At 32.9% G+C, this 23,004-nt stretch overlaps 1 non-coding gene across 1 annotated transcript; it reads left to right on the top strand.

The window, feature by feature from the left end:
* Positions 1–12,489: 12,489 nt before the first annotated feature.
* LOC114092391 (U6 spliceosomal RNA) lies at positions 12,490–12,593 on the top strand. The gene has a single exon (XR_003582697.1). It is a non-coding gene; the product is annotated as a U6 spliceosomal RNA (small nuclear RNA).
* The last annotated feature ends 10,411 nt before the right edge of the window (positions 12,594–23,004 follow it).

Genomic DNA, 23,004 nt, shown 5'->3' with positions numbered 1-23,004 from the left:
TTACCACTATTTGTGGATGACATGATCCTATACTTAGCAGACCCAAAAGGTTCTACCAAGAAACTTCTAGAGCTAGTAAATGAATTCAGCAAAGTGGCAGGATATAAAATGAACACGTATAAATCAAAGGCATTCCTGTATATCAGTGATAAATCCTCTGAAATGGTAATGAGAAACAATCACCCCATTCACAATATCCTAAAAAAAAATACTTGGGAATCAACCTAACAAAAGAGGTGAAAGAACTATACAATGAAAACTACAGAATCCTAAAGAGAGAAATATAAGAAGGCCTTAGAAGGTGGAAAGAGAAACCTTGTTCATGGATAGATAGAACTAATATCATTAAAATGGCGATATTACCAAAAGTTCTCTATAGATTTAATGCAATGCCAATCAAAATCCCAAAGGAATTTCTCACAGAAATAGAAAAAGCAATCATGAAATTCATCTGGAAAAATAAAAGACCTAGAATAGCAAAAGCAATTCTAAACAGGAAGAGTGAAACTGGAGGTATAGCGATACCAGATTTTAAACTATACTACAGAGCAATAGTAACAAAAACAGCATGGTATTGGTACCAAAACAGGCAGGTAGACCAATGGTACAGAATAGAGGACACAGAGACCAATCCACAAAATTGTAACTACCTTATATTAGACAAAGGTGCCAAAAGCATTCAATGGAGAAAGGATAGCATCTTCAATAAATGGTGCTGGGAGAACTGGAAATCCATATGCAACAAAACGAAATTGAATCCCTTTCTCTCACCTTGCACAAAAGTTAACTCAAAATGGATCAAGGAGCTAGTAATCAAACCAGAAACTTTGCATCTAATAGAAGAAAAAGTTGGCCCTAATCTCCACCTTGTGGGGTTGGGCTCCAAATTCCTTAATAGGACACCTATAGAACAAGAGTTAAAATCAAGAATCAACAAATGGGACATACTCAAAGTAAAAAGATTTTTTCTCAGCAAGAGAAACAATAAGAGAGGTAAATAGGGAGCCTACATCCTGTGAACAAATATTTACCCCTCACACTTCAGATAGAACTCTAATATCCAGAGTATACAAAGAACTCAAAAAATTAAACAACAAGAAAACAAATAACCCAATCAACAAATGGGCCAAGGATCTGAACAGACACTTCTCATAGGAGGACATGCAATCAATCAACAAATACATGAAAAAATGCTCACCATCTCTAGCAATCAGAGAAATGCAAAATGAAACCACTCTAAGATACCATCTCACTCCAGTAAGAATGGCAGCCATTATGAAGTCAAACAATAACAAGTGCTGGCGAGGATGTGGGGAAAAGGGTACACTTGTACATTGCTGGTGGGACTGCAAATTGGTTCAGCCAATTTGGAAAACAGTATGGAGTTTCCTTGGAAAGCTGGGAATGGAAACCACCATTTGACCCAGCTATTCCCCTTCTCGGACTATACCCAAAAGACCTAAAAAGAACATACAACAGGGACACAGCTACATCAATGTTCATAGCAGCACAATTCACAATAGCTAGACTGTGGAACCAACCCAGATGCCCTTCAATGGATGAATGGATAAAAAAAATGTGGCATTTATACACAGTGGAATATTACTCAGCACTAAAACACAACAAAATCATGGCATTTGCAGGGAAATGGATGGCATTAGAGCAGATTATGCTAAGTGAAGCTAGCCAATCCCTAAAAAACAAATGCAGAATGTCTTCTTTGTTATAAGGGGGCTACTCAAAACAGAGCAGGGAGGAAGAGCATGAGAAGAAGATTACCATTAAATAGGGACAAGAGGTGCGTGGGAATGGGAGAGAGAAGGGGAATTGCACGGAAGATGCTAGGAGACCCTCATTGTTATGCAAAGTTACATATAATATGGTGTGAGGGTGAAGAAAAAAGAGAGAGAGAAAAACGTGTCACAGTAGATTGGGTAGAAAGAGGGGAGAGGAGGGGAGGGGGGATAGGAAGGGCAGCACAATACAATAGACACTAGTATGGCCCTATGTATAAACGTGGCTCTATAACCAATGTGATCCTGCAATCTGTACACGTGGAAAAATAAGATTAAGTTTACGTACCCCATTTGAATCAAACGTATGATATGTCAAGATCATTGTAATGTTTTGAGCAACTAATAAAAAAATTAAAAAAAATTAAATTAAATATTCAGTTATTACTCAAAATATTCTGGAAACTACAGCTGTAATTTTTAAATATTGTACTATGAGCAGAAGTTAATATTTCCACATATTTTTTTAAAAAATATTGATTGTTCATTGCAGCTTTTAAAAAAGCAACATAAACTATAATATATGATTCAATAATCAATTATTTGAACATAATCTCTATTGAGCTATTCATAATTTATTCATTCTTCATAATGAATTTTTTTTCCTATTTCAATGTTTTATGCATATTTTTTGAATTGCTCATAGGATTGCTGTGGGTATTCTGTGGTGTATGTAAATGCTCAGCACAGCATCTGACACACAGGAAGCTCTCAAAATGCACTACTATTATTTTTTATATCAAGTGAACCAATTTGTTAATCATAATAAAGATTTAACACTCCATAATACTCAATCGAAGATAAATCTAGAGATGTGTGACTTTTGGTAAAGTGCCAGTCCAACACAGCTGTTGCCTATTGTGGGCTCCAGAGCGTACCTGAATCAGTGTGACTATAATAGGTGCAAAGAGTTGTGCCTATGGAAAACCAGGATATGGGTACCTAAGAGAAAGAAGTCCTTTTGTAGCCCTTGTTTCATAACAGACCAAGATGTCCAGCAGAGGTAAGCACCTGTCCAGCAAAAAGGGGTAAGGATCAAATCTCTAAAATCCACCAACAAAGTTTAAATAGTCAATAAAAATTAAATTCCTACTACTGGAATTTCCAGTTTAATTCTCTGTACCATCTCTGATACAGGAGTACACAATCTTTCCACACTCCCCAATCTATCTTACCTTACACTGGGAGACTGAAAGCTGAGAGCTACAGCAATCAGCTTTGATTCTTAGCCACAAGGACAGGCAGCTAAGTGAGGAACATAGTGATGTTGGGGTTAGCAACCCTCAACCCTTGACACACACACAAAAGAATGAAAATGCATCCTTGCCAACAATTTTGATCCCATCAGCTAAAACAAACCTATATTTCTTCCTATTATATATTTTTATATTTTTCCCCTGTATCCCCCAATTCTTATTTTTTTAATTTTATTTTTTAAAATCGTTTCCAATTTTATTTTATTTTATTAAATTTTACTTTTTTCCATTCTGAATCATTGTGTGTGTAGTGTATGAATGTGTGTTCTCACTGTGCAGATTGATTCTTACATGCAAAATTTCATGAATACATATGTTACTTTCACCTATTTGTTATTTAATTATATGTGGGTTTGAGTGGTTTTGTTTTTATATTTGTTAGTTTGTTTGTACCTTTTTTTTTCATCTTATTGCCCTCTTTTAGGTGTCTTCTCCCACTGATAGTGAAGTTTCCTGCTCCTGCTTCCTCACTTTCATTATTTTGCTACTTTCAGTTATTTATTTTTCTTCCTTCTTTATAACTACCATCTGCCACCTATCTCCTAAATTTCTTCTATTCACTTTTTAAATAATTCAATTTGTCTTTTGCATTCCTATTTGATTTTCTCTTCAATTAAAAAACTGCAATCCCACTATCTAATAGAACTATATATGTTATGTAATTCCTACCCTATTCAGTTTTTTTGTGTGAATATTAATACAGAGGATGATGTAGTACATACATGTTGTCCAATGCCTGATCTAGTTCATGCTTCTAAATTTTTGGTGCTGAACTTAAATGCTAACACAAACATTACTACATGGGAGTCAATTAGTATTATAGAAGTCAAATTAGATACCAGACATTTACCTTAAGGCAGCATAAATGTTGATAACATTAGTGTTATTCCTAGCTCCCTCTTCCTCTAAGAGGTGTGGAGAGTGATTGGTAAACTTCAAGATAACAGAATAGATGTCTTGCTGCCAAGCAATTCTGACAACTTAGCCAAGTAAGAGTGAATTTCACATAACACATGATTCATCCTCACTGCAGCATCAACAATATTTCTCCAGATAGAATACGGGAAACAAAAACTCCAAACCAAACCAACAACCAGGCCCCAAGTAGGAAAAACCATAGAGGGACCTCAGACTCTACACCTGGAAATATATTCATATTTCAAATATAGGAAGAAGTTTATAATAAAGAAGTTAACTACACACAAAAGGACACATACATAAAAAAAAAAATAAGAGGAATTCATCTCATGATGCATAAATCCCAAACCTCTGAAAACATGAAGAAACAAGCTAAAAATCTACCCTGAAAATTCACCCCAAATAATGATTCCACATATGTAGAAATAGAAGAGATTCCAGAGAAATATAAAAAATCTGAGTATTAAAATGTTCAATTAACTAAATGAAGATTTAAGGAAAAAACATCGAGAACAAATACAGGAGTTGAAAAACAATTTCAATAAAGAACTACCCCATAATGAAAAAAATATAATCAGAAACCTGAAAATAAAAAACAGTCAGTTTAAAGCTTCACTTCAAAGCAAAAAAAAAAAAAAAAAATACTACATTGTATAGAAAATGGAACTTCAGGCTTTCAGGACAGAAATCCTGGCTTTGATGATAGGCCTGAATTGAATATCCAGTAAAAAATAAAGGGAAAAGTATAAAAGACTATGATCAGGATACGCAAGAATTCTGGGAAAACAACAAGATAACAAAACTGAGAGTCATTGGCATAGAAGAGAACATGGAGATACAGGCTAAAGGCATTAAGAACATCTTCAATAAGATAGTAAAAGAAAAAATATCCCCACATTGGAACTGAGATAGACATACACTCACAAGGGTCATATAGGATCCCAAGTTGACAAGATCAAACCAGAACCTCTCTAAAACACATCATAATCAAAATGTCTGACATAGGAAATAAAAAGGTAATTTAAAAGCTGCAAGAGAAAAAATGTCAGGTCACATTTAGAGGCAGACAAATAAGGCTCACTTCTAACATCTCAACTCAGACCCTAAAATAAATGATTGTCTGGAATGAGATATTCCAGAATCTAAATGAAAAAATGGCCAAGGCTGCTATATCCAGCAAAGCTATCATTCAGAAACAATGAAGAAAATAAAAACTTTCCATGGCAAAGATACACTAAAAAAAATTATGACCTCTCAAGCAGTGCTACAAAGAATATTTTTAATATAAACTGCACACAGCAGAACTTCAAAATAAACCCCCAAACTCCCAAATACATATCACTAAGAGAGTAACTAACAGAATAAAAAGGACTATAGAATTAAATATAGCAAACAAACCAAAATGATAGACTACTACAAACACATCTCCATAGTAACAATGAATTTACATGATCTTGACCCCCCAATAAAAATAATATCAGACTGGATTAAAAAACATGATTCAACTATATGCTGCATGTAAGAGACTCATCTCATAGGTAAAGATACCCATAGGCTAAATGTAAAAGAATTGAATAAATATTCCATAAAAGAGGACTTCAAAAACAATCAGAAGTATCTATTCTCATATCTGTAAAAGCACAATTCAAGCGAAAATTGTCAGAATACACACCAGGAAAAGAAAACTTCAGATGAACATCTCTGATAAACATATATGATCTTATTTGTTAATAAAATACTGGCAAATCACATACAGAGACACATTAAAAGGATAGTGCACCATAATCATGTGGGTTTCATTCCATGGATGTTAGGTTAGCTCAACATATGGAAATCAATAAATATAATTCACATAACAATAGAGTAAAAAACAAGAATCACATGATTATTTGGATAGATTCAGAAAAATATTGCATACATTTATGTTGAAGACACTAAAAAAATTAGGGATAATAGGAACATACCTTAACATTTTAAAACTTATATTTATTAAATCCAAGGCTAATAGCTTTCTAAAATGGGAAAACTGAAAGCATTCCCTCTAAAAACTGGAACAAGCAAGGATGCCCTCATTTACCATTTCTATTCAATAGAGCCCTTGAAACTCTAGCCAGAGCAATTAAACAAAGACACCAATCCTTGGTGCCAAATAAGTAAATAAATAAATAAGAAAAGAAATTGAAGAATACCATAGAAGATGGAAATCTCCCACATACTAGGAGAGAAAGAATTAACATTATCAAAATAGCCATACTACAAAAGTGCTATACAGATTTAATGCAATTCCAATTAAATTTGCAATGATGATCTTCATAGAAATAGAAAAAACAATCATGAAATTCATTTGGAAAATAAGATGCCAAGAATAGCCAAAGCAATCCTTAGTGAGAAAAGTGAAGCTGAAGGCATTAAAATGCCAGACCTTAAATTATACTACAGAACTACTAGTAGTAACAAAATCAGCATGATATTAGAACCAAAACAAACTTGAAAACGAATGTAACTTAATGAAACAAATGAAGAAAAACCCACATAAATACAGTTATCTCATACTAGCCAAATATGAGAAAAGCATACATTGGAGAAAAGATAGTCTCTTCAACAAATTATGCTGGCAAAACTGGAAGTCCATATGTAGCAGAATGATATTTAAACCCTATCTCACCATGCTCAAAACTCAAAGTGAATCAAAGATCTAGGCATTAGACCAGAGATGCTGCACCTACTAGAAGAAAAATTAGGCCCAAATCTCCATCATGTCAGTTTAAGAAATGACTTCCTCAACAAGACTTCTAAAGTGTGAAAAGTAAAATCAAGAATCAGTATGGAGATTCCTCAGAAAACTTGGCGTGGAACCACCTAGTTTTCCCACTCCTCAGAATATACCCAAAGGAATAAAATCAGCATACTACATCAATGTTTATAACAGCTCAATTCACAATAGTCAAAGTATGAAACCCACCTATGTGCCTTTCAGCAAATGAATGAATACAGAGAACATGTTATACATATATATATATATATATATATATATATATATATATATATATATACACACACACACACACAAAAAAAAAAAATATTATTCGGTCAGAAAAGAATGACTTTAAGACTTTTGCAAGTAAATGGATGCTCTGGAGACTATTATGCTCAACAGAATAAACCAATCCCTCAAAAAAACAAAGGTTGAATTCTCTCTTTGATATATGGATGCTAACATGCAACAAGGTGGGAGGGACAGGAAGAGTGGAAGTTTAATATATTAGACAAAGGGGAATGAAGGGAAAGAAGGGAGGACAGGAATAGGAAAGATGGTAGAATGAATCTGACATAACTTTTCTATGTACATACAAGAATACACCACAGTGAATCTCCACATCACATACAACCTTAAACTTGGGATACTAATTAAAATAAGATGCACTCCATGCTTGTGTAAATGTCAAAATATATTCTAGTGTCATGTATAATTTAAAAGAAAAAAAAAAGAGAAAAAACCCTCAATGATAAACACCCAATTAATGATTATTAATGGGAGATATAAAACTTAAAATTCTAGAAAAAGTTCAGGGACATACTGTGTATCATAATATCAACAGCACAGTTAGTCATTAATCCTATTTTTTGTTTTCTTGCCAAGAACTGTGGAATTTCTTGAAGTTCTGAATATAGAATGGAATTTCCACATTACATTGGGACTGAGACTGTAACTTGTTTTAGCCAATGACATATAAGTAAAACAGACATTTGTTGTTTAGAATCAGAATACTCAAAGATACAGTGGACAGTTACCCATACTGTCTCTTTCCTATTGCCATTGCTACAAGCAACATTTAGAATAGTGTCTGCTCCCTGTTGCTACAAGGAGTTACAGAACAGATGAGATGCCCTAATAGAAGTGCTACATTTGTGAAATATATGAATAAATAAACCTTTGAAATATGAATGTTCAACAAATATATGAGAAAATGTTCAACATTTCTATCAATTAGAGAAATGCAAATTAAAACTACACTGAGGTTTCAACTCCCTCCATTCCTATTAGCAATTATCAAGAATGCAAGTAAGAATAAATGTTGGTGAGGATGTGGAAAAAAAGGTACACTTATACATTGGTGGTGGGACTGCAAATTGGTGCAACTATTCTAGAAAGCACTATGAAGATTCATCAGAAAAAAATCTTGGAATGGAACCATTATCTGACCCAGTTACCCCACTGTAGGGCATGATGCAATGTGGGGCATGTTTCATCAGAAAAGAGGAAACTTACCTTGCTGGCTGCTACCCGCTTCCCAGTCCTGGGGCCACATGTGGCTAAGAGAGCACCTAGCAATTAGCCAGAAGGCATTGCCGTGGGTTGTGATGAAGAATCGGACCATCTCTAGGATAGGCTCAGGACCCTTCTTCACTCATGGACAGCTTGTGTCACCCATTACTGCCTGTAGGATGGGTGTACATGTGAACTCTCCCCACCCTGCTGACCTTTACCCTGATTGACTCCTGTACATTATATTAGCTGAGTGTTTTTTCTCAATAAACAAGATCATGCTTTGACTGTTCTCCCTGATTGTCCTCTGGGGAGGGAGGGCTGGGTGTGGGTGGCCAGTCGACCTTTACCTTTCTTGGCCATCCTGGTCGGGGCGCGCTCCCCCAATCTCTCCCGCAGGTCAGGAGGGAACGGGGTGGGGGTGGGGCTAAAAACCCCGTCACCCCACACCTCATTATATACTCAAAGGACATAAAATCAGATCTATAGTGATGCAGCCTCATCAATATTTATAGCAGCTCAATTCACAATAGATAAGATATTGAACCAAACTAGGAGCCCTTCAACAGATGAATGGATAAAAAGAAAAATGTGGTACATATACAAAGTGGAATATTACTCAGCCAAAAAGAAGAAGGAAGTAGTTGTATTTGCTAGTAAATGAATGCAACTGGAGGCTATCATGCTAAATGAAATAAACCAATCCCCAGAAAACAAAGGCTGAATGTTCTCTCTGATATGCAGTGCTGACTCATAATAGGTGGGGGAGTATAAGTTTATCAGATTGAACAGTGAGGAATTGGGGGAAGTGATGGGGGTGTGAACAGGAAAGACAGTAGAATGAATTGGACATAACATGCCTATGTTCATATATGAATACATGACCAGTGTAACTTCATTTCGTGTACAACTAAAAGAATGAGGAATATATTCCATGTATGCATGATATGTAAAAATACATCCTACTGTTGTGTATAACTAAAAGAAAAAAACCAAAAATCCAGTAAAATAAAATAGTCAATGGAAAACTGCAAGAACCCAATTCATGCAGGACTACTAATGACCTTTAGTTTTCAGGTATGAGGTTTTGGGTTATCCCACTAGGCAATAAATCACATGCCACATAAGTTATTTCCTGAAGGTAAATGGAACAGATAATAGGGTGTAAAATAAAGTAGTACTATATCTGCTATGACCATGTGACCAGTTATAGAACTAGAGAAAATATGGTATATATACAAAATGGAATATTACTTATGCTTAAAGAATAATAAAACTGTGGCATTTTCCGGTAAATGACAACTGTAGGCTATCATGCTAAGTGAAATAAGCCAATCCCCATAAAAACCAGACTAGATGTTCTCTCTCATATGTGGATGCTAACACAAAATAAGGGTATGGGGAGGGAATAATAGAAATATTTTAGATTAGACAAAAGGGAATTAAGGGAAGGGAAAGGATAGGAATAGAAAAGATAGTACAATGGATCATATATAACATTCCTATATCCATATATGAATACACAACCAGTGTAACTCCACATTATGTACAACCAAAAAATGGGAAGTTATAATCCATATATATATATATATATATATATATATATATATATATATATAATGTCAAAATACATCCTACTGTCAAGTATAATTAAAAACACAAATAAAAATTAAAAATTTAAAAATAAACATTGGTTGTGAAAAGCAAAAAAAAAATAATTTATTAGAAGAGACTAAGAAGGGCACTGCATTCTGGTTAAGAGAAAAATCCAGCAAGAAGTTCTAACAATAATAAGACATATTCCCCAAACATCAGTGCACCCAATAATACATTAAAAAGCTTTCTTATCCCCCAACAGTGAATCTGCTGAGAAGAAAATCAGGAAAACTATGCCATTCAAAATATTCTCAAGAAGAAAAATGAAACATATACGGATTAGCCTAAAAAAGGGAGTGAGGGATCTCTACCACAAGAATTATAGAACTCCAAAGAAAGAATTTGGAGAACAACATAGAAGATGCAAAAACCTCCCATGTTCTTGGATTAGTAGAATTAATATATTCAAAATAGCAATACTACCAAAAGTAATATTCAATGAAATTCCATTGAAGTATCAATGGCATTTTTCAGAGAACTAGAAAAGAATCCTGAAATTTATTTGGAAGTGTAAGACAATCAGTATAGCCAAAGCAATCCTGATCAAGAAGAACAATGCAGGAGGCATCACAATACTTTGCTACAGGGTTATAGTAACAATAACAGCATTGTATTGACATGAAAATATGCATAAACACCAATGGAAAAGAATAGAAGACACAAAGAAAAACCCACAATTTATATTTATCTGATACATGACAAAGGTGCCAAAATATATGTTTGAGAAAAGATAGCTTGTTTAATAAATGGTACTGAAAAAACTGGAAATCATATGTAAAAGAATGGAACTTTATCCAATTCACTCACCCTGCATAAAATTCAAGTCAAAGTGGATCAAGGACTTAGGAATTAGAACAAGAAAGTTTGCAACTGTGCAAAAAATAAAACAAAGAGTCAATAAATGGGATAGCTGAAAATTCAAAATCTTTTGCACAGCAAAGAAAATTATTAAGAGCAAAAATAAAGCCTAGAGAATGGGAGAAAAACTCAGCCAGCAGCTCCTCTGAGAGGGGATTAAAATCCATAATATAAAAAGAACACCAGAAAACTTAACACCGCAAATACAGACAACCCAAACCAAAAATGGGCAAAAGAACTGTAAATAGACACTTCTCAAAAGAAGAAATGAAGATGAGCAACAAATATTTGAAAAATGTCTCCAATATCTCCAGCAATCATGGAATTGAAAATCAAAATCATGCTAAAATTTTATTTCACTCCAGTAGAAATGGCAATTTTCAATAATACAAATCACAAATGTTAGGGAGAATGTGGGGGGGGGGAAGGTATATTCATAAACTGTCAGTCAGATGGATAATTAATACAACCACACTGGAAAGCAGTATAGACATTCCTCATAAACTAGGAATGAATATGATCCAGCGACCCCACTCCTTGGTATTTACCCAAAAGAACAAATTTTCAATATTATAGCAATACAGCCATTTAAATATTTATAGAGGCATAATTCACAATAGCCAAATTGTGGACCCATACATAAATTCCTAGATTATGGACCCATAAATAGATGCCTAGATTAATAAAATTTGCTGTATATACACAATGGAGTTTTACTCATTCATAAAGAATAATGAAATTATCACGTTTGCCAGTAAGTGGATAGAACTGGAGACCGTCTAACTAAGTAAACCAGACTCAAAAAATCTCTCATATATGGAAGCTAAAGCAAAATAAGGGAAAAATGGGGTATAAAAAAGTTAAAGAGAAGATTAGTGTAGTAGAAGAGGGAGATTGAGATTGAGGGAGGACAGATGGGAAAAGGAAAAACAATGTGAAATGAATTTAACAAAGTCAAATTATGTGCAGAAAATATATGCAGTGAATTCTACATTTATGCATATGTATAAATAACAAGGCAAAAATAAAAAAAATATAATTGAGTATAGAGTAGAAGAAGAAGAATATGGAGAGAGATAGGTGAGGGAAAAGAGGGACACCAGGGACTGATATGGAGTAAATAAAATTTCATGCATGTATGATTTTGTGAAAATGAACCCAACTACTATGTATTACTATAATGCTCTGATAAAAAATAATTTCCATTCTTACTATCTTCCCTTATGTAAAAACATGAAATGCTATTAAAAAGTTCTGTTCTCTAACTAAAAAACCCAGTAGAAAAGGAATTTGTAAAATCATTTCAGGGTTATTAAAACTGAAAAAAGCACAGGGATACTAGAATATGATATGTACTTAGAGGTCTCAAATTATATATAAATAAAGGTTTTCAAATTAATTATAAATTCTAATATATTTAAGGGATTTCCTATGAAATTTTCTGATACTTAAAGAGAATTTTTCCCACCAGAAAAAATAAATGACTCAAAATGTAAGGGTTTTTTTGTTATAATTAACACATGGTGAAGGCAAAAACTGTCTCTGTTCAAAACTGATTCTTGTTATCCCGTGGTCCAAATTAAAGAAAGGAAAATGAATGTTTTTATGAAGACTGAAAAACTTATGTGAAAACACATGATTTGGGCACAAAATACATTAAACTGAAAATTACTAACCATAGTGCAAAATAGCTCCAGCCCTTAACACATCTGTCACAGGTACACAACAGAATCTTACAAATATGCTTGCCTTGGCAGCACATATACTAAAAATTGGAACAATAGAGAGAAGATTAGCATAGGCCCTGCATGAGAATGACATGCTTGTGAAGCATTCCAAAAAAAGGAAAAAAAAGAACCTTTCAAATATATCCTTATTAAAAAGGAGAATTTGGGAACAAACATAAAACATCTCTACCAGATTAAAAACCAAGAAAGAATAAACTAAAGGCATTTTCCAACTGAATACAATAATTATTTTATAGGAGTCAGAGATAATGTCAAGAAATATGAACCAAAATTATGTGATTTATCTCATCTACTTATAAGAAAAATTCTATATGCATGTTGTGTTTTAGGAGATTTAACATCTAGTGTCTTTTAGAGGTTTGATATTTGGGTCTTCCACAGGTTTCACCACTTCTGTCTTGAGTTTGGCATTTTCATTCATGAGCCTCGTGGTGAGATCAAATATAAATAACATCTCTGATGTCCAGTGTGCACTTGTGGGAGGAAATTCAAAAGGCACAGATTCCACCAGCCCATAATTTGCTTTGAATTCCAACTGTGAGACTTTTGTTGGATTTTTTGGAAGTAAATAAGTTACTACATTTCTCTGGGTTATTCTTCACAAATTTCCTATTTCCCAAGGAACAAGGCCATGGAATTTGACTGTCTAGGGCTTTTGGTTTTTCCATATGCATTACATAGCGCTTCTGTCTTTGTATACAATTCTTACACTCCTTTCAAAGGCAAGCAACTATTCTGAATTAGCTGAATTTATATTCTGTATCAGAATGCAGTAAAATTAAAAAGTCTATAATTTTGGCACATATAATTTTGGTTAATATTCAAAAACTTTATAAAAAGAAATTTTTCCCAATGTTTTTTTGTCATATAAAAATTATTTGTTAAGGACTTAGGAATACAAGCAGAGACCCTGCATCTAATAGAAGAAAAAGTAGTCCCTACTCTCCATCATGTGGGATTAGGCCCCAATTTCCATAATAAGACTCCTTTGGAGCAAGAGTTGAAATCAAGAATTAATAAATGGGATGGACTCAAACTAAAAACTTTCTTCTTAGCAAAAGAAACAATCTGTGAGGTGAATAGAGAGCCTACATCTTGGGAGAAAATCTTTACCTCTCACACATCAGATAGAGGACTAATCTCTAGGGTATATAAAGAACTCAATAAGCTAAACACACACACACACACACACACACATAAATAAATAAATAAATAGATAAATATGTAACCCAGTCAATAAATGGGCCAAGGACCTGAAAAGACACTTCTCAGAAAATGATGTACAATCAATCAACAAATACATGAAAAAAATGTTCATCATCACTAGCAAATAGATAAATGCACATCAAAACCACTCTAAGATTTCATCTCACACCAGTCAGAATGGCACTTCTCAAGAATACAAACAACAATATGTGTTGGCGAGGATTTGGGGAAAAAGGTACACTCATACACTGCTGGTGGGACTGCAAATTGGAGCAGACAATATGGAAAGTAGTATGGAGATTTCTTGGAAATCTGGGAATGGAACCACTATTTGACCCAGCTGTCCCTCTCCTCGGTCTATACTCAAAGGACTTTAAAATAGCATACTACAGGGACACAGCCACATCAATGTTTATAGCAGCACAATTCACAATAGCTAAATTGTGGAACCAACCTAGATGCCCTTCAATAGATGAATGGATAAAAAAAATGTGGCATACATACACAATGGAATATTACTCAGCAATAAAAGAGAATAAAATCATGGCATTTGCAGGTAAATGGATGGAGTTAGAGACAATAATGCTAAGTGAAGTTAGCCAATCCCCAAAAAACAAATACAGAATGTTTTCTTTGATATAAGGAAGCTGATTCATACTGGGATAGGGAAAGTGAGCATGGGAGAAATAGACAAACTCTGGATAGGGAAGAGGGGTGGGAGAAGAAGGGAGGGGGCATGGAGTAATTAATGATGGTTGAATGTGATGATCATTATTATCCAAAGTACATGTATGAAGACACAAATTGGTGTGAATATACTATGTATACAACCAGAGATATGAAAAATTAAGCTCTATATATGTAATAAGAATTGTAATCCATTCCACTATTATATCTAAATAAAAATAAATAAATAAATAAATAAATAAAAATGTATCCCAAAACGAAACAAGCAAACAAACAACAACAGCAACAAAGAAATCTATCTCCAATTTTAGCTGCATGACATTACGGCATATTGACTACTTTTTCTTGTTTTACTTATATGAGGTAACATACATTGAGTGAAATCAATAAATGTCAAATGCTATTATCATAAGGCATTTTATATTAGTCATAATGCTACAATTTTTATGTTGTTTATTTTACATATCAATGCTTGGTATATTACTCAGATAAGCATAACTTATCTGTGTTATGTGTGCTAAAAATAAGTGTAATTTAATTATGCACCCTAATGCTAAAGGACAAATATGGAGAAAACCATTTAATCAGGTGGTGGGTATAATTCTGACTTCTACATTCTCATTTTGATGGAAAAGCATCTCATAAAAATGAAAAATTGCAAATTGATGAAAGCAAAATTATTTTAAGTAATGTTAATAAAAAGCTTTTAAAATATATTGTGTCCTTTCTTTTACATTGAAGTGAAGTTGAGTTTTCAATGTCATTTTAAAAGCACATTCTTCTTAATATATGTATTTTAGATAATGACTTTGAAACTACACAGGAGACTATTAAACTTGAAAATCAAAGAACTTCTGATGAAAAAACAAGGCTCTATTTGAGTGCTGGTGACAGTTTAAATGACAGTAAAAGGAAATTATAGAAGAAATAAAGAGATATGTGAATATAAATCAAAAGTGGTGATTTTTACTTTATTAAACTTCTGGAACAAAAAGTGGAAAGTTTCAAAATACCTTAAAAATGTAATTGGAAACTATTTGGCTTATATCAATAAAGAAATGGTCTAACCTTGAGTGATATAAAGTGTATTTCTCATTCTACTTAAATATTTTACCCCTGAGTATACTGACATAAAAAGTGGTTTTGTGAATATAGTGTTACATGTTGTTTTCTCATATGAGGATCTTCAAGTTCTTTAATAACATAATTTCATGAATCAAACAAAACTAATGTGGACAACCATAGTAATATATAGACAAAGTATTAAGATTTCTAAGGATTATGCAAGTGCTGAACTGGTTAATCTGATTATGATGGAATGGAATGGTTCTACCACAGTTTTGTAGTAGGTTTAAAAAGGAAACTGAAAATAAAGAAAGAAATTTCTTTTTATGTAGAAAATTACAAGTCTGCCGGAATACTACATTGTATCAGGTCACAAGGGCCTCCTTATAGTCAGAAGATGCTCAAAAATTTATCAATAGCCAGAGGTTATCCTCAATGTGAGTGAATAAAATAGATTCTCCAAAGAATATATGAAAGAGACATTAAAGCAGAAAAAGTTTCCTTCTTCAAAAATGAATGACTATAGACATGATAAACCTCTTTGTTATCTGACTGAACTTTCCAAAGAATTTGTCCACTACTGATATTTATTCAAGGCTATTGTAAACTATTCCACTCTAATGAAGGTACAGTTTATAAAGAGCAATATCATTTTACTTTATGAAAAAAATATTCAAAATGTCAATGATATTTTTTTCCTATAATAGCTTCTACCAATCTTTTCTTACACATTGAGTATTTTTATTATGAGAAAAGGATGTATACAAAAATCATAGGGCATATTAAGTTAGATTGCATCTCTTATGGATATCTAAATCCAAATGTCCCAGTCAATTAGCCTTAGGTGTCATCCAAGAGAAAGGAAAACTTTCCTAAGACTCTGAGGAATTGCTTAAGTCTAGATAGCAGTCAAAGTAAGTTGAAGGTTTTAATTTGCACATCAGAGGGTATCCTATTTACACAAGGCCCACAACACTTTCTTTTTTTTCACTTTTTCATTGGTCAGTTAATCTTTATTTATTTTTTATTAGTTGTTCAAGACAATACAATGATCTTGACATATCATACCTTTGATTCAAATAGGGTATGAATTCTCATTTTTCCACGTGTACAAATTGCAACACTTTTAATAATAATTTTCTAATTCACATTAGCCATGCTTATGCACATTACACTTTTCCTCCAGTTTAATAATATTCAGTGTATCTATAATACTTCAAGATTTCCCCAAATTACGAACCTAGTAAGTGATAAGACTAGGATGAAAACACATATTATCTGACACTTGTCGAATACTTTTTTTCTATGGAGTCATGGAAACAGATTGTAAAATAAGGAATATGGGAGATTAAAAAAAAAGAACAGGGCTGGGGTTGTGAATCAGTGGTAGAGCACTTGCCTAGTACGTGCGGGGTGCTGGGTTCAATCCTCAGCACCACATAAAAATAAAATAAAAGGTATTGTATCCAACTACAACTAAAACAACATTTTTTTAAAAAGAACAAAAGACCTTATTAAACTAGAGATTAAAGAGATTAAAAATGCCTTCAATTTCTGATAACCATAATTTTGTTGTGTTGTAGGTAAAATTTAAGCACATTAAAATGCATGCGTTTTAAGTGTAGAATTTCACATTTTTAGAAACTATATACGCCTACATAACAGAACTCTATTAAATATATACAACATTTCCATCTCTAGGTAGCTTCTAGTTAATTTTAATAACCATAGACAAACATTATTCTTATTTCTAATAGAAAGAAAATGTTTTCTCTGAGATGTTTAAAAGTAGAATCAGATAGTGAGTGAATACTGCATCAGGCTTTTCCCCTCAATATGATTTTCTTTATGTTCCTCAATTTTATATTAAATAAAATATTAATTTTATATTAATATATTAATATATTAATATATTAATTATATATTAATAATTAATATATTAATTTTATATTAATGTAAATAGTTTACATTTCCTATTATTGCATTGTAGTATAATTACTTGTATGATATACTGTCCTAAGTAGGTGTATGTTTAATTTTACCAGGTCCTGCTAAAATTGCCAAAGTGACTTTGAGATATTTTTCTCCTAGCAGCAGTATATATAGTATTTGCATTTATTACAAATCCTCATAAACATCTGGTATTTGTTGATCACTTTAAATTTTAAATATTTTGATAGGTATGAAATGGTATAAAATGATTTCTCACAGGTATCAATGGTATGAATTTGCATTTATTTCTTGACTAACAACATTATGCATATTTCATGTATTTAATGATAATTTTTATATCTTCTTTTTAAATTTTTTATCCCATATTTTTGATCAAATTGTAGTTTTTTCTCTAGATTATTATTGAAATTTAAGAGTTTTTATAATCCATTGTGTTTTATTAGTGTGTTATATTTATACATAGTGGAATTCATTGTGAAATATTCATATATACACATATCATAATTTTCTCCAATAAGTTTCATAGTCATCCCCTCATTCCCATTCTTCTATACTTCTCATCTTCCTTCTATTTGTGTATATATATTTTTTCCATTGGTACATTCTTATAAAAGTGCAATCCATTGTGATATATTCATAAATACATATAGCATAGTTTGATAAATTTTATTTCCCTGTTTCTTCCCCTTCTTTTCATTTCTCCCTCTCCCTTGATTCTTTAACCCTACCCCACTGATATCCTTTCTATTTTCAAGAGATCCCTACTTTTTTAAAATTCTTTTTTTTAAAATTTTGCTCTAGCTCCCACAAATGAGAGTAATATTTGACCCTTCTTAACCTGAGCTGAGTCTAGCTTATGTCACTTTATATGATATTCATCAGTTCCTTTCATTTATTACATTTGTCATCAAGTTACACAATTTCATTTTTCTTTATGGAAAAATGTGTGTATATATCACAAATTATTTTTGTTGTTATGATGAATGATTTGGGGTAAAAGTTCTTTTCATTATATGAGTATCCAGTTCTTCCAATAACATTTATTGAAATAAAAGATCTCTTTCCCACATTGAATAGAACATATATTGAAATCCTAAGAGTCTTACCCTGATGAAAAGCAATGAAAATACTGATAAAAACTACCAGAATCAATTTTATTGGAACCCTGGTTAAAAACGAAATGCTTATATGAACCCAAAGATTGTTTGTTCAAGGTAATCAGCTGAATTTTGGGAAGAATAGCAATATTGTGGCATTTTAACATAAACACAAGAATGATTTTCCAAGTTCAGTGGTAGACTTGAAAATAAGAGCACACAGTCCCATTAGGGGTATGTAGAGGGAGTAGAACACCCTTTATTTGTCATTGGTTTTCCTTACTGGTCTGTTTGGTGGCTTCATGGAGGGCATTCTCAAAGTACTTTTATTTTTCCAAACTCAGAAATCTCTAGGAGCTTAGATGAATACATCAGTAATGAGGGGAGGCACTTATCAAAAACATTTAAAATCAGCTGAATAATTGTTGCTGTCTTGAGCATTGCAGATAAAATGGGGTAAGCAATAGACTTACCATAAGCTTGGGAGGAAAGATTGCTGAACAAGATATTTTGGAAAGCTCTGACATATTCCTGTGAATCTAGACCTATGAAGTCACTGAGATGTCACTTATGACTGATATACAGGTTTTATAACAAGAGGAAGTGAAGGATAATGCACAGTGGTAAAATACATGGTTGAGTGTTGAATGCATGGCCAGACATGCACATAGCACCTGTAGCAAAGACTAGGAAACCAGGTGGTTCCAGATGTTTAAGAAAATCTCTGATGAATCATAAGATGACCTGACATCAGTGTCCCCATTGAACAAAAAATTATGAATTTCCAATAATTAATCCAAAATTGTAAACACTTTTTTTTCTGGCCATTGACACAATGAGGATGCTGAAAAAATAATCCTGAAATTAAAAAAAAATTAGTTCATTAAAGCCAATGAATAAATACATAATGATGAAATCCTGTGTAGAGGAAACTGATTTTAAGAGACCCTGCATTACATTTTTACATGTCCAATTCTCAAAACAAAATTACAAGACCTTGGAAGAAATAAGAAAATATAGTTCATAACTATAACAAAAATATCAATAAAATTAACTGTTTCTGAGGAGGCCAAAGTATAGCATTTATAAGAAAATAATATTTAAATCAACTATATTAAATGTGTTAAAAAACTAATGTAAACCATGGACAAATACAAAGGTAAATCAAGAGAATAATGTATCAATAAATAGAAAATATCAACAAAAACATAGTAATTATGTAAAAGAAACAAGTGGAATTTCTGAACTTGAAATGCTTAATAAAAAAGATGAAAATTCACATACCAGGGATGAAGAGCACAGAAGAAAGCATTATTAAACTTGAAGATTAGTTAGTTGAAATTATGCTGTCTGAGGAATAGGAAAGAAGAAACAACATGATAAGTAGAGCTTCAGAAACCTTTGAGACAACATCAAGAATCCCAACATGTATTATGTAAGCATCAGAAGGAGAAAAGAAGATGAAAAATTCTAAAGAATATTTAAAAAATAATAGACAAAATATTCCCAAATTTGATAATAAGCATTCTTAAATACATCCAAGCTCAATAAACTCAAAAGAGATTTACAGCCAAAAACTTTATAAAAAAATTCAAAGACAAAAATAAACAAACAAAAGTTAAAAGCAACCAAAGAAAAAATGTTAAAAAATGTAAAGCAAGAGAATTTGTAGATAGCAGACCTGTTATCTAAGAAGTAGTTAAAACTAGCAAAGTGAAAGAAATAATACTGATTAGAGGAGAAATAAGAAATAAGACAGAAAGTGGGTTAAATAAAGGTGAATAAAGGGAAAGGAGAGGAGATAGGAAAAGGAAAGACAGTGGAATTGGTTTGACATAACTTTCCTATGTACATACATGAATACACCAATGTGAATCTGACCATCATGTTTGTAGGAACAGTGGAAAAAGCTCCATAAACTCAACAAGCCAAAACAACTGTTTACCTGTTATTTTATTAGCAGGACTGTAGTGGCCAGTCGCAGAAGAGAAGGGGGGGAGGGGGGAAGAGAGGGAAGAGAGAGGGAAAGAGAGGGAGAGAGAGAGGGGAGAGAGAGAGGAGAAAGGAGAGTGAGAGAGAGGAGAGGAGGAGGAGGAGAGAGAGAGAGAGAGAGAGAGAGAGAGAGAGAGAGAGAGAGAGCGAGCGCACTAACAGGGTGTTGATATTTATGGGCTTAACACAGGATGAGGAGGAGCAGGGCGAGTGGGCTGCTACTTCTTCATTGGCCAAGAGTTCGTGCCACTTCAGGGATTGGAGGTGCGCCATTCAAATTTCACACCATTCACAGGGATTGGAGGTGATAGTTCGTGCGCCATTCAATTCGTCATGAACCTGAGCTCCTGGAAGAGAAGCGCTCTGGGGGCCATCTTTACCAACAATGTTCATTCACAAGAATGGGATCATAATTAGAATAAATATATTCTATGCTTATATAGTTATATCAAATTGGATTCTACTGTCATATATAACTAAACAGAAGAAATAAAATAAAAAACACAAAGGACACACATCTACCCTCAAAACCAACAAAAAAGCAAAACAAACAAATAAGAAGAAAAAAATGCAAAAACAGAACAAAACAGGAACGAGAGAACAGAAAGAAAACAGAGAGAATCCAGGACACCAAGGGAGGGTTGGTTCTTTGAAAATGTAAAAAAAAAAAAAAAAGCAAATATTTTGAATAAGCTTTAGTGAGGAAAAATATACCAGAAGACTATACTAACTAAAATCAGAAAGACAGAGTGGACCTTAATACAAATATAACAAAACATGAATAACAATGAAACATGAATAACAATGATAATGTGCTATCAAACATTATGTGCCATAAAATTGGAAACCTACATGCAATGAACAAAATCTTAAAAGCAACAAACAACAAAGACTTAAGGTAAAGAACTTACATACAAATACAAAATCTGAATAGATCCTTAAGTATTAGGGAGATTGAATCTGTAATCAAAAAGCTTACATAAAGAAAATCTCAGGTCCAGAAAGATGGTTTCACCTCTGAGTTCTATCAAATATGTAACAGAATTAAAACCAATCCTTCTCACACTCTTCCAAAACACTGAAGAGGACTGATTACTTTCAAACTTACTCTGTGAGGCTTGATTTACCCTATGATCAAAGATAGACAAAGACACAAAAAAACTATAGATTAATATTATTTATGAATATTATTGAAAAAAATTCTTCAACAAATACTAGAAAAATAATGCATAATCAGTGTGTGGTGGCACACACTTGTAATCTAAGTAACTCCAAAGGTTGAAACAAGATGATGGCAAGCTCAAGTATAGCTTCAGCAACTTAGTAAGGCACTATCTCAAAAATAAAATTAAGAAGGGCTGGTAATGTAGCTCAAGTGTAGAGTGCCCCTGTGTTCAATTCACAGTTCCACACACTAAAAAATATTAACAACATATTAAAAATTATGTACTATAACCAATTGTGATTTATTCTTGTAATGCAAACCATTAAAACAAATGTGATACAGTACATTAATAGATTGAAGAGAAAGGAGAAAATCTCAGTTGATATATTCAAAACATTTAACAAAATTTATTACACTCTCAAGATGCAAACACTTAACAAACAAGGAGTAAGAAGACTCTGCTATACTGTAATAATAAAGTATTATATGAAAATCCCACAGCTAATATCATACTCAATGGAGAAAAACTGAAATTATTGCCTCTTAAAATCAGGGACACGGTGAGAAAGCTTTCTTTTGCCACTTCTATTTAATACAGTGCTGGAAGTCCTAGCCAATTCAATTCAGATGACATGATCTTATATGTAGAAAACCCCAAAGATTCAAAACAAAACAAAACACCTTAGAATTAGTAAATGTATTTGCAAAGTGACAAGACAAAATCAAGACACAAAATCAGTTGTAGTCCTCTACATGAAAAAAAAAAAAAAAAACAATTGGAAAAGAAAAATAAGGAAATGATTCCATGTATAATTGTATCAAAAGAACAAAATAATTAGAAATAGATTTAACCAATGATAAAAACAACATGCACACTGAATACTAGGGAAATTACTGAGAGAAACTAAAGAAGAGACAAGTAAGTGAAAAAATTCATATCTTGTTCAAATATTTGAAGAAGTGATAGATATTGTTAAAGTGTCAAACTAAACAAAGTGTTATGGCGAGATTGCAATAAATCTCCGAGTTTATCTTAAAGCAGGAGATGGAAACTTTATTCACTAGCTGGTGGTCTGGATCCACCAGCTGGTGGGCCAAGGGACAGGTAAGTCCTGCACCCTTTGACCCGCTTCAGGTGTTTGAGTGCTTCTTTTATACCATAAAAGTAAAACAAGTTAGTACATTAATCACAAATGGCTGTTGCTATGATTCGAGACCAAAAACAAACATCATGAGATCATAAACAGAGGGGAGTGGGTCAAAATGACCCTAGTTAAACACAACTCAAAGAATGGTTACTAACAACTACACAATCATTCTCTGACAGGGTACATTGTCCAGGA

Source organism: Marmota flaviventris, chromosome X (genome assembly GCF_047511675.1).
Source record: "Marmota flaviventris isolate mMarFla1 chromosome X, mMarFla1.hap1, whole genome shotgun sequence".
NCBI lineage: Eukaryota > Metazoa > Chordata > Mammalia > Rodentia > Sciuridae > Marmota > Marmota flaviventris.
The sequence above is the reverse complement of the archived record's forward strand: the minus strand, read 5'-3'. Positions and strand labels throughout refer to the sequence as shown.